The 15,554-nt window shown below is 33.9% G+C and overlaps 1 long non-coding RNA gene across 4 annotated transcripts; it reads left to right on the top strand.

The window, feature by feature from the left end:
- The first annotated feature begins 1,859 nt into the window (after positions 1-1,859).
- LOC128218906 (uncharacterized) lies at positions 1,860-15,275 on the top strand. Of its 4 annotated transcripts, none has more exons than XR_008258501.1 (7): positions 1,860-2,144; positions 6,890-6,976; positions 7,712-7,855; positions 9,974-10,078; positions 11,098-11,174; positions 12,159-12,263; positions 13,155-15,275. It is a non-coding gene; the product is annotated as an uncharacterized LOC128218906 (long non-coding RNA). The 4 variants fall into 4 exon arrangements; XR_008258502.1 differs by lacking the exon at positions 1,860-2,144 and adding an exon at positions 2,204-2,383; XR_008258503.1 differs by lacking the exon at positions 1,860-2,144 and adding an exon at positions 6,231-6,751.
- The last annotated feature ends 279 nt before the right edge of the window (positions 15,276-15,554 follow it).

Below are 15,554 nucleotides of genomic sequence, written 5' to 3'. Positions count from 1 at the left end.
ATCACTTCCGAGAAAAAAAGTTCGTTCCTCACATAAAGCCATTCTGAAATAAAAGAACTATGAGATTTACACAGTACGATGACGTCGTTGGGCGTCAAGTGGTGTTAAGAAGGATGTCCTAGAAGTTGTAGTAACACATTTTTTGACAATAACAACGCCAAACGGCTGTTTCGAAGTGTACATAAAAAATGTGTACAAACATATTAAAAGACACTTGATATGGAACTTGACAACGCAGATGAACTCGACCAAAAACGCTTTTGTAATTTAATAAATAGACTGCCTAACAGGAAAATAGGCCGGGCTCCCTAAACGGCGTAGACTGCGCTATGTTTCATTTGAAATGGTGAAGAAAAAGAAAAGTTATCTTTGATTTAAGTCTTCATTTTAATCCAAATATTGCCTTCAGACGTAGCATTTATGACATAATTTATCACGTGGTATACACACACTGGGTATGCCGCTTGCCAAATGCGTATCTGGCTAAAACATTTTTTAATCATAGATAGTTGAGATTCATTAAGTATGTCCAAAAAAGACTTGGATTCATACCTGAAATATATAGACACTTACAGAAATATAGTCACACAAACTATATTAGCAATTGTATATATAATACGGTACATTCCCGTCAAAATCATGTTAGAAGACCATATTAAACGAACGTGTAATTCATGTTGTGAAACGGCGACAGTTGATGTCCTTGATCTTGCATGAGGACGTTGGAGAATTAATGTCAAAACTTTAATGTGACAATAAACCAGCATATTTTTGGTTGCTGGCAAACAAATGCAATACTATTGGACACATCCTGTAAACAAATGATGAGCATTATTATATTTGATTAATGAGTGAAAGGTTAAATAGACAACAAAGCTCTTGTGAATTATTAAAACTGCTCACTCACAGATTGACAGTTTTGTCCTTTTTTAGTTTTTGTCTCAGAATCAGCAGATTATGGTATTATGGAACTCAGAATAGAACAAATCCCAATTGTTTTGGAAACTGCCGAAAAAATATTTTTTTCTTTAAGTGTTATTTACGCCTTTAACCATAAAATATAAATTTCCGAACGTAAATATGAAAAACACATGCGATTAGATCTTTTGCCAGCAGTCTTGTATCACTTGTTTGGAAACATTTAAGTAAAAATTGGCTCAAAGACAAAAAAGTTCTCAAAACCCTAATATGTGAGAGTGCAGCTTTAGAAAACTATTCAATTGTTCATCGTATTTGCTTCTGAAGTGCTCGTGAGGCGAAACGGCATTTGATGTGAATGTTATCAATACTGACACTCCATTGGACTTATGCTAGTTGCATTTGTTACGGCCAGTCATTCAGGGCATTAAACTGGTTGCATATGCTGTTGATTGCCTCATAAGGAACACGTCTGAATATCTTGATAACATCATTTATAGCTTGTTCCTAGATTCCTAGGAAATGTATGCAATGTGTATATTGTCTTCACACACACACACACACACACACACACACACACACACACATATATATAATAAATATATATATATATATATATATATATATATATATATATATATATATATATATATATATATCTACTACAGATATTAAGGTGACCATATATATATTAATCTAGGCATTATGGGGACCGCTGGATTAAGGCGACAAAAATTGGTCTCCTTAATATTTTCAGTCCAGATTTGATGTATCAAATGTCAATAAAAATGTCCATTGATAGTAAGTTGATAAGCTTGAATGTTTATTTACGAGATCATTTCATTGTTTTAAATCTTATTATCTTTTATTATCAAAAAAAATATTCTTAAACTTTTGTGCGTGTATATTTGTGTATCCATAAAAATAGCTATTAAGGCGACCAGGGAAAAAATCATAATTTTGGTCAAAAATAGCTATATACTAAGCATTTTTTATTTGTTTTACTTTATTTAAAGCCTATTGTATATTATCCCGAAGTTTCATTCCATAAAAAACAGAAATAAGGAAATTCGATATTTCGTGTACCATCAGCATCCAAATTTTCAAGTATACAGAAATTTAACTTTCCGGAATATAACGGAAATTTTCGGGTATCTCCGTGGTACCATCTCCGTGCAATTATGCAGTATGGCGTTCATCTCTTACGGAAACAGAATGGTAACTTGGTAAGTGTTTAAAATACATATTCAACGTTTTTTTTTTTCGTTTATTTTTATGACTTTTGTACAGTAGTATAAATCGTCCACCCTTTGGATGAAAAGCAAATGATTTATCCGGATTTTGTTCATCCGAAACTAAATCACTAGTATCAACATCCGGTGTAATTTTTGCTTGTATTTTGGAGAAACTCGATTGATTTCTAGCAAACTTGGTTTACCACTACATCGTCGCTTATTATTATTTGGTATGTTCCAATCTAAAAAGGGATTTGCTCCCTTAACATCTCAGATTTTAATAAATAAAAGACGAAATGATACAAATGCCTTACATTTTGTTTGTCAATGTCATGTCATTTGTCATTCTCATCACCTTTGAATAGCAGAACAGAACGAACACTATCACCAATTCGTATTGTGGCTTTTTGCATGTGTCTTAAATTTTCATATTTGATAATAAATGCAACAATAAAATATTTCCCTTATTCTGCCACAGTTATGCACCAGTCAATTGTAACCATGGCCCCCAGGCAGGTCTTGTTTATACCAGGGATAGCAGGGGAAATGGGCCATGTTTTTACGTTCCAGGTGGACCGGCAGTGCTGAGTGAATGCAGTGTTATTGTTTTTGCGCTGAAAACAGGGAATAGGCCTAACCTAGGATGCCCCCAGGGGCATTTGACGGGGATCTGGTCATTTCGTAACCTTACCATTTCGTAACTGCTGAATCTTGGTTATTTTGTAACCATTTTGTTAGTCAATTCGTAACCATCAATAAATCAATTGCTCATATGGTAACCACCATTTAACAAGGTGATAAATAGTACACTTAGCACCTCGTTAAGTGTATTGTTCGAACCTGGATGTATATGGCACAGCAACCAAGACACCAATTGGGAGACATTACTCAAATTCTCACTAGTAACAAGCCAATAATTTATGTTACTCAATAGTTATTAGATATATATCATGGTAAATTAGAAATGATTTGTTATACTACCAAAATATGTTAATTATTTTCTTACATTTTGCTTACTTATAAACAATAATTTAAGACTGATCGCGATGTATTTTTGAGTAAAATTACGTTTACATAAATGATCATTCTTGACCTATTTCATTGACTATATTTGTTTGAATTGTTTAAAACGAAAAAAAAATTGTTCTGTTCTTTTCTCAATTGATCCATATTCTGCATACTTTATATCCAAAACCGACAAAAAACAGCCTAAAATTATTAGTTATGGTACAGTGGAAACTCACTAAACCGGATCTCCACAAAACCGGAATCCTCGGGATACTGGAATTTTATCAGAGTCCCGGTTTTCCCCTTCTATTTTCAATGTAAAAAAATCCCTACAAAACCTGAACCTTGGAATTCCGGATACCGGACAAAAAATCGAGAAAATTTGTTAGTTGTCAACGTAATTTTACCTTACAAAACCAGACGTTTTGTTCAAACATGTCAAAATAATTCTGTGTATTAGGAATTCGCGAATCACGTGTCATTTTGTTTTGACAGCCGGTACGTCGTTAAATATTACACCTGTGATGTTGTGTTAACACGATAATCGATAATGATGATTGTGCTGTGGATTGACTGTTGCGCGATAATCAAACGATAATCAAACTTGTGAAAAGAAAATTGATTAAAACATTTATTTGTTTGTTGCAGAAAATAAAGAACTAGAAACGGTTTTTTAGTGATCATTTTGAAGTGTTGTTTTATCTAAAGACTTCTATGATTGAATCAAATTAGAGCGGTGCTTTAATTAAACTATCAAACATACTAAACAAGCATTAAATTACGAGAGTTGTTTTATTTCAAGACTTGGAAAAAAGATGGTTATAAAAACGCAGAAATGTTTTATTATGCTTATCACTTTTGCAAGTGCTTTAATCATGTCTCAACCTCCGTCTAAACGTCGGAGAATTGAACTGTCCCTAGAGGACAAAAGCCTTTAAAGGTTAACTCAATTAATATATTGAGTAAACTTACTCCGTACATCGAATCCCCACTAAACCGGAAATTTTGCCTTGTCCGGTTTAGTGAGTTTCCAATGTATTAATTTCCAATAACAAGATACAAAATTAAACATATGGGCACATTTTTAATACAATAAGCATATAAAAAGCGCATACTCTCATTCGGCAAACTTACTACATTTTACAATACTTCTATGCAATTTAAAAAAAATGAAATTCTAAAGTTATATGGTCTATATATTTAAAAAATATTGGCTTAAGGTCACAATTCCTCTTAATGGTAGAACATCTATGAATTAAAAAATTATTACATTTAATATTCAGCCTACTTATAATATTTCCTTCGCAACATAAAAAATAGCTAGTGTGAATGTTTCTATTTGTCATAGTTTCAGAGTTTATTGGCAAATCGCACTACACTATTAGGAATAAAGAAGGAATACAACTACTAGATTTAACTTTGTTTATTTTGTTATTTTTATGTTTTATACTTACCGTAAACTTATTTTGTAAATTCAAATGGTATTAAACTAATTCCTCATAATTATAGGAGTCAACGGTTAAGATATGACCATTCGATTTCTTAACGGTTACGAATTGACTAACACAATGGTTACGATATGACCAACAATGAGCAGTTACGAAATGACCATAATTCATTTGACAGGGCTTTTACCAGCTGTTTGTGCAGAGCGGGAATTTTACCTGGGATTGGCTGGACGGAAAGTCAAAGTCCCCGCTATTAGCAGGACCTTGGGGGCCCATGCTGCAATTGACTGTTGCATTATTTGGATTTTTTCTTAACTTTACGACACGCCCCCCTACAGTATTTTATAGTCAAGTTTAGTATCATTTATTTACAGAAATTGGATAACTTAACAAGTAAAGTAAACTGTACTGAGCTTTTGAACAAACCTACATACTTATAAATCAAAATTGATATTTTAGGGTCTTACTGAATAAACCCAAAATGTTAGTTTTGATTTGCTAAATTCGAACAGTATTTAGTCTATCCACACAAAATTTACAGGATCATGAGATAACAAATTTTCTAAAAATTCTCTGTTTGCCAAATAGGGAAGACAGGTTAAAGTGGGGTTAAAAGGTTGCTATCTGTGACCAAAAAATACTGTTCAAAATTGTGAGTATTCATTTATCTTTCATTCAGTAAAGAGCATGCAATGGCATACTTTGTGGTTGGATTAGATAATCTGACAGCGGTGCTGGACGTCAGGAGTTCAAATATTGTTGTGAGTTCAATGTACCAAAAGAATACCTTTGGAATACACAATTATCTATAAAAATGGCAGAGCAAACTGCCCATATTGTAGTAATGTCTTAGATCCAGCTTGGATAACTTGGACACAGTAAGCGGTTCACACCAAGGGAAATTCTCAGATTAAACAGCGCTTATGAACTTGAACATTACATTTTTCATTGAGACAAAGAAAAAACATTATTGCTGATCTTCTGAAAACAAATCTTGGATTTATACTAATCACCACCAAAAATTTAATTTTAATCACACAATGTAAACAACTGCGCCACAGATCTATCTTATCTGTATGTTTAGAGTTTTTAAAATTTAGCAGTTAAATATAGATTAGCATACTGGTAGGTCTGGTTGGTCTGTTGCTTTAGATGCTAAGTAAACATAATGTCAGTGATTTCATCACTATTTCTATCAAAATATCAGTTTTCTTCTTCAGAGCTTCTCACATTTGCACCATTTTTTACCATTTGAATCATAAAAAGATAACAAACGAACACGGATGGAACATTTGAAAATACAATTCAGTTGGTTTCTATTTTCATGCTCATTTTTGCTTAAAATTATTCTACTTGAATGTGATTTATGTTGCTTAAATTTGAACTTAACTCTTTGTGAATATTTAAGGAATGTAAGGGGTCAGATTTCAGATTGCTCATTATTTCTGGAACACTAAATACTTTATTTGATTGTGTACACTGCACTTTCTTGTTAAGCATTCATCCAAATAATTTGGGTAAATATTGGCAGAAAAACTGCTTTTAGATTTATACTGGTCATCAAAACCAGCACTGACAAAACATAAGATGTGTTTAATTAATGTGCGGGAAAGAGGTTTAAAGGTGTCCGCCCACAACGAAATGCTTGCGGGTCACAGTACCCCTTCAAGTAGTTCTTGAAAAAAAATGATTCTCTCAGGTAGCGTTTGATTATGTGTACATTGTATCCTTGTATATATTCTCAAGTGTACACATGATTTATATAAGGTTTGTACAATTTTAGTTTTATTTAAATTTTAAAATTTTGACATTTTTTTTAAGATTTGCCTGCCCCTGTCTAAACACTTAAATTCTTGGTCTTTGGAGTATTGTCTGCAACTTCAAAACACACTTTTTGGAACAGGACACATTTTTCTGATATTTTATCCAGTTTGACTGCAATATAAGTTGTATTTATCAATCAAGTAAAAAATGACATTTATTTTTCCATAATTACCTGGTAGTTATTTGTTAATTTGTTTTAATTCATGGATAGGTTTATTGCAAGTGTCATGGAAAGCTGGAACTTTTCAGTACACAACATGCAAACAGAGAATGAACTGTGTGTGCCGGCTTTGTGAACAAAAACGCAAGGCGGCTATGGTAAGTTGCGTCAAGATATATCCTTGGGACCCCCCCCCCCCCCCCCCCAGTTACCCCAGCCAACAGGCTGCATGTTTAATTTAACTCAATACTAAGCTTTGTTTTAGTGCGAACATCAACATGTTTATATAATTGCAGTTGCTGCTTGGGACATTAAAGTTAAGTCAGCAACCGTCTACCAGACTGCAAGATTCATCTCTTCCAAAGGATGTCGTACCTTTCCAGGTGGGTGTGCATTGATTGATTGATTGATTGATTGTGAGTTTGTGTAAATGAATAACTGTGAAACCATAACCAAATGTTGGGCTGTAAAGGTGTGTATGTGCATGCTTCACATATTCTCCATCCTTTTGGCATACTGGACCGTCATCAGACACTCTGCCATGAATGTTAGAGAGTTTAAAGCTATTTCTTATTTTCCTGTGTAACTATATTGATGTTAGATTAAATTTACGCCGCCGTGTTACTGAGTAACAATTTGAAATTGGGCCAAAATCATCAAGCTAGAGCTTTGCATAATCTTTTTCAAACTTCTGCGAGATTTCTGCCCTTGACAATATTTGCTCGCAGCCCCCCTCAAAGTTGCACTTCGTTCAGTATTTGAAAGCTTACGGATACACTTTTTTGTTAATTTGAGATCTTAATGTGGCTACTTCTAAGTAAATAGATGCTCAAAGTAACTAGATGCTCTGGGTGTTCACTGGGTGACAAAGGCTACACAGTATTGGTTGTTTCTTTTTTCTGAAAAGATGTTTCTAGTGAATTGCCCAGTTGCAGTGGTTTTGACGCCACAGAACCAGCATAGCTCCATGACAGATATATATGTTTTCGTCATTGATGTCAGTACTGCTGTATTGGAGGCCTCACAATTTCTGTGTGGAAATGTCATCTGATACACTCATAACGGCGTATTTCTAGCATAGCTTTCATAAGTGCATGGCCATTCTCTGTCATTTTCAGATACACTGTGTTTTGTGTGGATAAGAAATGCAGAGTGGTACCACCAATCACCTAAGCCACAATTCCCCTAACAGACAATAGGCTCAAGGGGACAGTTCCTGCAATTTACAGAAAAGCTCTCAATTGTAGCCCTACGAACTTAAGGTAAGCGATAAATCTGGACTTCAAGATATCTCTGTACTCACTGTAAGTTTATACTTCATTTAAACAAAACATAGGGCCGAATTCAGAACAATCACTCTCACTCACACTCAATGAGTTAATCCTCTGTAATCACATAACGGTCGAGATATTTTCGAGTGAAAGGTATATCCGTATTCACAGGTGTGAGTGAGACTCAAGTGTTTTGCGTGAGTGGGACATTTGTGAGTGCTTGGCTAGGCCACATGAACCGCCCTCGAGGATTGGTTGTGAATAGGAATTGAATGAGTGTATGTGAAAAAAGTACATGGCAAGTAGAAAAGATGAAATATATCAAATATTTGGAACAAATAAGGGACATGCTCGTTCCCAGACAATATTTAAGAGACCGGGATAATCCATTGACGTACATGTTCATTCAATAACGTGGCCATCTATAAACAAAACAAATTCAAAAGGATGCGCCTATCATATATTTGTTTTGTCTCACAACGATCTTGAACCCCCAGCAATGTTGATGTTTGCAATTCATCAATGGCTGCAAAGACAGGCAGCTAAAGGTACGTGAAGTTAGCATCCTAGCGGCATGAAGTTAGCGGCCTAGCGGCGTGAGGTTGACAGACTAGCGGCCTAAATTTGTTATCTATTTCAAGGTTCAATGGTTTAAATGGAAAATAAGATAAATCAATGTTTTTAGTCGTACATTAGCGGCCTTAAATTGTTTTCTACTTCAGCGCATTTTTATATGAGTTTTCTTCTAAAACAATGCTAAAATAATTGTTTTCCTATGCAAAATACATCACGCTTGAGCGGTCTTGCGGCGTGAACTTGGCGGCCTGGTGGCCTAGCGGCCTAAAAATCCCCAAAACTCATCCAGCAGCCCATGAAAAGGGGGAAATGCTGATATTCGCTAAAGGATGTTGATTTATGAAAAGGACATTTAATTTATCATTGTTTTAGAAAAGAACGCATATAAAATGCTTTGGAATAGGAAACAATTTTAGGCCGCTAGTCACATGAGGCGGCTAGGCCGCCAGGCCGCTAACTTGACGCCGCTAGGCCATTTCATAGCGTGGTAAGGGAATTGATATGTATTTTCCAGCCTACATTCAGCTGGATTATTATTACTATTATTACTATTATTATTATTATTATCATTTTCATCATCATCATCATCAGCAGCAGCACCACCAACACCAGCAGCAGCACCACCAACACCAACACCACCATATCATCATCAACATCATCATTATTATTATTATTATCGTCATCTTCATCCATTTTCCCCTACATTTCTTGAGTTGTTTTTCACTCCGAGGTGTTATTTCCCCATAAGAAGTAGATTCATTCGCTAATTCTATCCATCTGCTATTTTTTCAACTTCCATTTTTTCAACTTCCATATATTATTTTCAAACGCCCAAGACCGCTTTATGTAGAATACAAAAGCAAGATTATATATGAATACATATTTAAATTACGTGATACAATGGAAAACGGCTACATATTTAAAACAGCAACAACAATGACAACAAAAAACATGCATTTAAACGTATTTTGCAACAGTTATTTACAACCCAAAACGTTTATTTTTATTGACCAATTGTTTTAAAATGAAAATATCAGTTTTAGAATAACACTTATTATCATTTGTTTGTTGCCATAACTAACAATAAGGTACTCAAATCTCAAATAAACATATGTTTACAATGTATAATGTAAACATCACCATAGTCAAACAGATAATCCGATATGATCATGTAAACATACGTGTATAAATATATACTGTATTGCTCACTTGATGAAGTGGAGTGTTAGCGAGGCGTGTGAATACGAACAGATCACTTGAGTGTCACTCCCCATATTCCACTCAAGTGATCATTTGAGTGTCCCTTACGGGAATGTGGTTGGAGTGTGAGTGAGAGTGGATGTTCTGAATTCGGCCCTTACAATTTCACCATCAAAATCCAGGTTTAGATCCCAGACCGAACTTTGTCTCCTTCATTAAACTTAATTTCAGATGTTCTATAAGCCACATACATGTTCACTACTTATGACGGATAAGAACTTTCGCAAATTGATTATAAATGCGTTTTCCCAGATTTACACCCTCCTCTTGCAGATACTGCCGATGGTGAAGCTTGGATGCACCGGGCCGGTTTTCCAGCCGTGTGGAATCTCCAGCTGAACTGGGGCCGGGAATTATATAAGACTCCTTAGCAGCATGGTGAGCTTTTGCGTATTTATTTCCAGGCTCATATACCCGGCCAGACTTCTGCGTTTAAGCTTTCCTGTCGTCATTTTTTTAAATAACGTATCTCAATTCTTTCAATGAAATCACCACTGTGACACCTTTGGAGACTAGATTTAAATTAAGGAACCATTATGTGTAGAAAGCCTTTTGGGTGATTTAAAATCAAATTAATAAACAGGATTCTCATGGTTCATGGTTTATAATTGGTCTTGTGGACCTTTCATTCTTTACTTTGGTAACAGCCGCTTAAGTATGTAAGAAGGGGGGGGGGGGTACAGATGTGATAGTAAACAGTGTTTAATAAGGTATATTTGTTTTTATTTTATCACCAGTTTGAAGGTAATGATTTTGTTAAATCAGGGTTAAGTAACAAGTTTAACACAAACACTGTAACATGTTCTTTATTTCAAATAAATCTATAAATTATCTCTGGAGAATTTAGTCTGATCTCCATTTCTCAGAAAATGTAGCTGTCTAAGTGCCTATTCCATCAATGAGTATCACTGTCTTTAAATTGCTGTTGCGGTACAGTTTAAATAGCAAAAGTTTTATGGCCCTGCTTGTTTGCAACTCCTCATTCATTTTTGTACAGCGAGAAAAGTAAGGGAATTCTAGAGATTTACTAGAATTATGGATTGTTTTTCATGAGTTACACAGTACATAAGGAGGAATAAGTGTGTACACAACTCCTCATTTTATTCCTGTTTATTATTTATATATGTAACATAGATGTGTACAAGACTTAGAAACATGACATAAAAGAGCTCACTTTGATAAATTTTCTCAAAAAAAGATATCTTTACTGTTAAAGTAAGAACTTTTACTGCATAGTAAGTAATGTCTTCTGCTCATCTTTATGACATCATTACATGGAATGGAAACTTCCCAAGATACATTTCCACATGGCGCAGCTCATTTATATATATTGCTGATGGATTGTTTAGAAAGGGACAGTTTTAATTGGACAAAATGTTTTAATCGCCATTTTACAGAGTGCCAGCCAGTCATTGCTGTTCTTGCATTGCTGAGGAGGACAGTCCTGCCAACATAACAGTTTGTTCAATAACAGGTAAAAAACTGGTCTCACTTTACATTTTCAACCACTGCCAGATAATATAATCTTATATAATGATAACTCCTTCTTCACAACTGGTGTTAAATATACAATGATTAAACAAACAATAAAATGAAAATTATGCTCTTTAAACTCAGAACCATTATTGACTGTCAGATGCTATTGGTAAATGAACTGGTCTTGATGTCCTTTTCTTGAGATAATAACTATTTGCATATTACCCCGGTACTACTATTGTACATTCAACAGAAAATCGTCTTGTTTGTATTGTTAAATGGCTTTATAATGTTCCCCACTTCCTGATTCTTGAAAATTACGTGAACAAATGACAATCCTACTACCATTTAAAGTTTGATTAAATTTCGTACAAATGTGTTTGTTTTAATTTGCCTTCTGCTTAAAGTAAGGGTATATATACTGGGCAAGAAGTGCTGAATTTCATCGTGAATGACAGTGATTATCCATAGTTTGAATTTGGTTCGGACATGTTTGACGGGAATTCAAAGACATTTTTTTGTCATCATTTTCGCATACATTGGTTCATTCTAAGATAAAAAATATAACCTTTTTCAAAATGTTTAATCTGTGAGAGTGCAGCTTTAATAGACCTGTGAAACTAAACTCTTAATCAAACTTTGGTAAAAGATCAAATGCGGGGCTCCGTGTGTGGCATAGACTGTGTTATTTTTTATTTAATATGATGAAGAGCTAGTTAAGTTATCTTTGTTAAAAGTCTTTATTTGAAGCAAAATATGTTTCAATACCCTGTATGAATTTTCTTCACTGGATATTGATTTATAAAAAACATTGCTCCAGGGTGCGGAGCTATTTTTTGCTATATGTCTATATGGAAAAATCTTCTCCTCAGAAGTCAACTTTGTTCCCCAATGTGCAAGGCACAATCGGTGAAAATAATTTCAATAAAAGTCACTGATTATTATTATTGTTATTATTATTAATAAACTTTTACTATTTCAGGAGACAAACAGAAACACAGAGGTGCTATACATTCTGATGGAAAAACAAAAGCAATTCTCCCATCATTTTGGCGTGGCTCAGATCAAGAGGAGAATTTTAAGAAAGGTAATAACTGAGCGACTAAGAACATGCAAGTTGCACTGGTTAGAGTGTAAGACCCATCTCCCTTCATAAGAATTGATAATCATCACTGTATTAAATCAAGAAATTGAAACGTAAGTGTCTTGTCTTTTGCAGTGTTTTTGAAATATAATATAATTTTAAAAAAACTAAATTATTATTTAATATGATTGTGAATGTGTGATGTTTTCTTCTGATCATTCACTCTCAAAAACCAGATACTAAAAACATATTTGTAGATTTTTTTGTTTTACTTGTAAATATAGTTTTAAGGTTGTATTTTAGGCAAAGCCTTTTATTCTGCTCAATACAAACTTAAATATTGTAAGAGTTATGGCCCTTTGTAATTTTTTAAACAAATACATTTTTTTATGTTTTTGTAAGCCCATTATTAAGGGACTTTTAATATTTTCACCAGCTGCATTATAAAGTCAGACCGAAAGTGTTCAGTAAGTGTCCAAACAATAACTAAGTTAGAATCCTTTCTCAAATCAAGTGAGCGATATAGGGCCATCTCTGTGTTTGTCTGACTAAAAAACAATAATCAATCTTTGAGTTAAATTGACAAATATTGTTGTAGAATGTTTTGTGAAGACATACAATTGGATTACTTTTGTGTCAATAGGATTAAGGTTTCTGCACATAAAAATTATTTAGAATTGCATTTGGGTCAGTCGGTTCACGTTCAATATTACTTGCAGTATAAGTGGAAGCAGTGACTTAAAATTAATTACCAAACAGTTTCTGCTCAATTGCTTTGAGTTAACATACGAGTTATGAAACTTGGAATACTAGTTCTTGGTGGCATAAATGAAAGACCTTGTTTTGTCACATTGACTTGTTATCAAGCACTAACTTCCTCTAAATTCTCTTCAGGTGATGGTTGGGCACACACAAGAAGACATAGATCACAGGTGTCTAGCCATATGAGTAGATAGGAGTGTCACACTCTGCCAAACTTACTTCATCAGACGAGCAGAAAGCTTCTCAAGATCCCGCACTGCACACTAAGACATAGTCTTTGACTACAACAAGGTGATGAAAGTACAGAGGTCCAATTGAAATCAATTCTGTGCTGCTGTCATTTCTTCATTCTGGAAGTCGATGGACATGATTTATTATGGCATCAAGTGTGCAGTTTGCCGACTATCAGCAGTCTTGTTCACCAGCTGTGCAACTTGAGCTGGTAGCTTTATTGCTTGAAGCCACTGCATAAGAGGGGGAAGGTGCAGGCTCATCAAAAAGTCTCAAAAGGTGAAACTAGGAAAAGAAGTTTATCAAGAGTGTGAATCTATTTTGAAAACAATCGTTACAATGATTTGGTTTCCTTTGAAACTTCATACATACTATGAATTGAGATGCTTAAATAAAAAACCGCTATTCAAATATCAGGAAACTGCCTTTTTCATACTAAAGGGTAAATGATGTCGCCATTTCCTGTATGTATTTAAATAAGATATGTCTCCACAATTAATATTTTTAGGGAATTTTTCTCAACCTTATGAATGAGATTAAATTGTACAGGGTTATATGAGCTTAATATGTTTTCTCATTCTTTAAAATTGGTGAAAAATTGTCAGAAGATAATTAGACCAGTATCCATTACTGCAATCATACAATCAAATATACAGGGACAAGCCCACTGGGCATATAATATAATTAAACCCTGTTTAGGGGCACGAGGCAAACAGAGTTACTTTCAAACGTTAAAGCTGCACTCTCACACTGGATGTTTTGACAACTTTTTTCATTTTATGTCTTGGATTGGAACCATCCAATTTTTGAGAAAAATTAAATCCCAGATTTTTCTATTTAAGTTAAAACATTGAAATTTTTTATGCACTTTTCTTAAACCGTTAGTAACATTAATTTTCGAACGGAAATATGAAATCTGCGATCTGATCTTTTGTCAGCAATCTTTTATCATTGGTTTGCAGATAATTACGCAAAAACTTGCTCATTCGAAGACAAAAAAAGTTTTGGAAACGGTATATCTGTGAGAGTGCAGCTCTAAATGTTTAATTTCTTGATTTTACTACTGTATTAGAAATTACAGGGATTGGGGTATATTTTTAGTGTTTTTATTGCTTGTTTTTGATTCATACAGTCATACTTTATTCTTCAGGGCACAACTTACAAATAAACAAAACTGGAAAATGGTCATATCAAAAGGTCAAAGATAATGCAAGTTGAACAATCATATTGTTCATGGCTTGTATTTTTGGTATATTTTGTTGCATATGCTATAGAAAAGTTGAAAGTTAAAAATAAATTCATAGTTGAAATGATGGCTTTGAATGATATTGTCAGATGAGAAACGGCACTATTAAGAAATAGGTATAATGGTACTTTATTTATTTTAATCAATTTTAGATATTATGAAAATTATCTTATTTAGTACATGAGACCTTTTAAACAGTTATTGACAATATAACAATGTGTATATGAAGCTTTAGATCAAAACTTAAAGCTGCACTCTTACAGATTGTCAGTTTAGACACAAAATTGTCTCAAAATCGGCTGATTTGGTTATCATTCCTTTAATTCAGTCATATTAGATAATTCACAATAGAACCAATCAAAAATGTTTGGTAAAACTGCCGAAAAGTTCATTGACAATAAATTGTTCGTAATGCTTTTAGTCATTGTTCGTAATGCTTTTAGTCATAAAACATCATTTTTTTAACATAAATATGATGAACTGCAATCTGATCTTTTTTCAGCAGTCTTATATCACTTTAAATTGGGTCTAGACATTTCTGCAAAAAATACTCCATTTATTGACAAACAATAAAAGAGTACCGGTAGTCAAAACGATCAATCGGTGAGATTGCAGCTTTAAATACACCTTTTAAGACCGCCGTAAAATTCCAATGGTTTGCCTAAATCTTTAAAGCTAGCATACTGTTTAATTGACAACCATACTTATTGTTTAAAATATGTCATGATATCTTTGTACAATGTGTTTATATAATTCATTAAAGAAGTCAAAACAAATTTGTTTACCTTGTAATTTGTTATCTGTTATTTAAATGACTCGGACAAAAATAGGAACGTCAGTGCTAGTTCTTTTACTATTAACATCCCATGAAGTTTCTATTGGTGTAGCAGCAAGGAGGTGTTACATTAATTATGCATCATTTAAACCAAATTATACATTCATATGCACATCATACAGGCGTGTAGCCGCCTATACGTGAATACGCGGCTGAATCCACATGATTCTGACAAAAAAAATCAACCGAAGTTGCAGTATGCGAACTTGACTACATGAAT

The sequence above is a fragment of the Mya arenaria genome, chromosome 15 (genome assembly GCF_026914265.1).
Source record: "Mya arenaria isolate MELC-2E11 chromosome 15, ASM2691426v1".
Taxonomy (NCBI): Eukaryota; Metazoa; Mollusca; class Bivalvia; order Myida; family Myidae; genus Mya; species Mya arenaria.
This window is presented reverse-complemented; position numbering and strand designations above follow the sequence as displayed.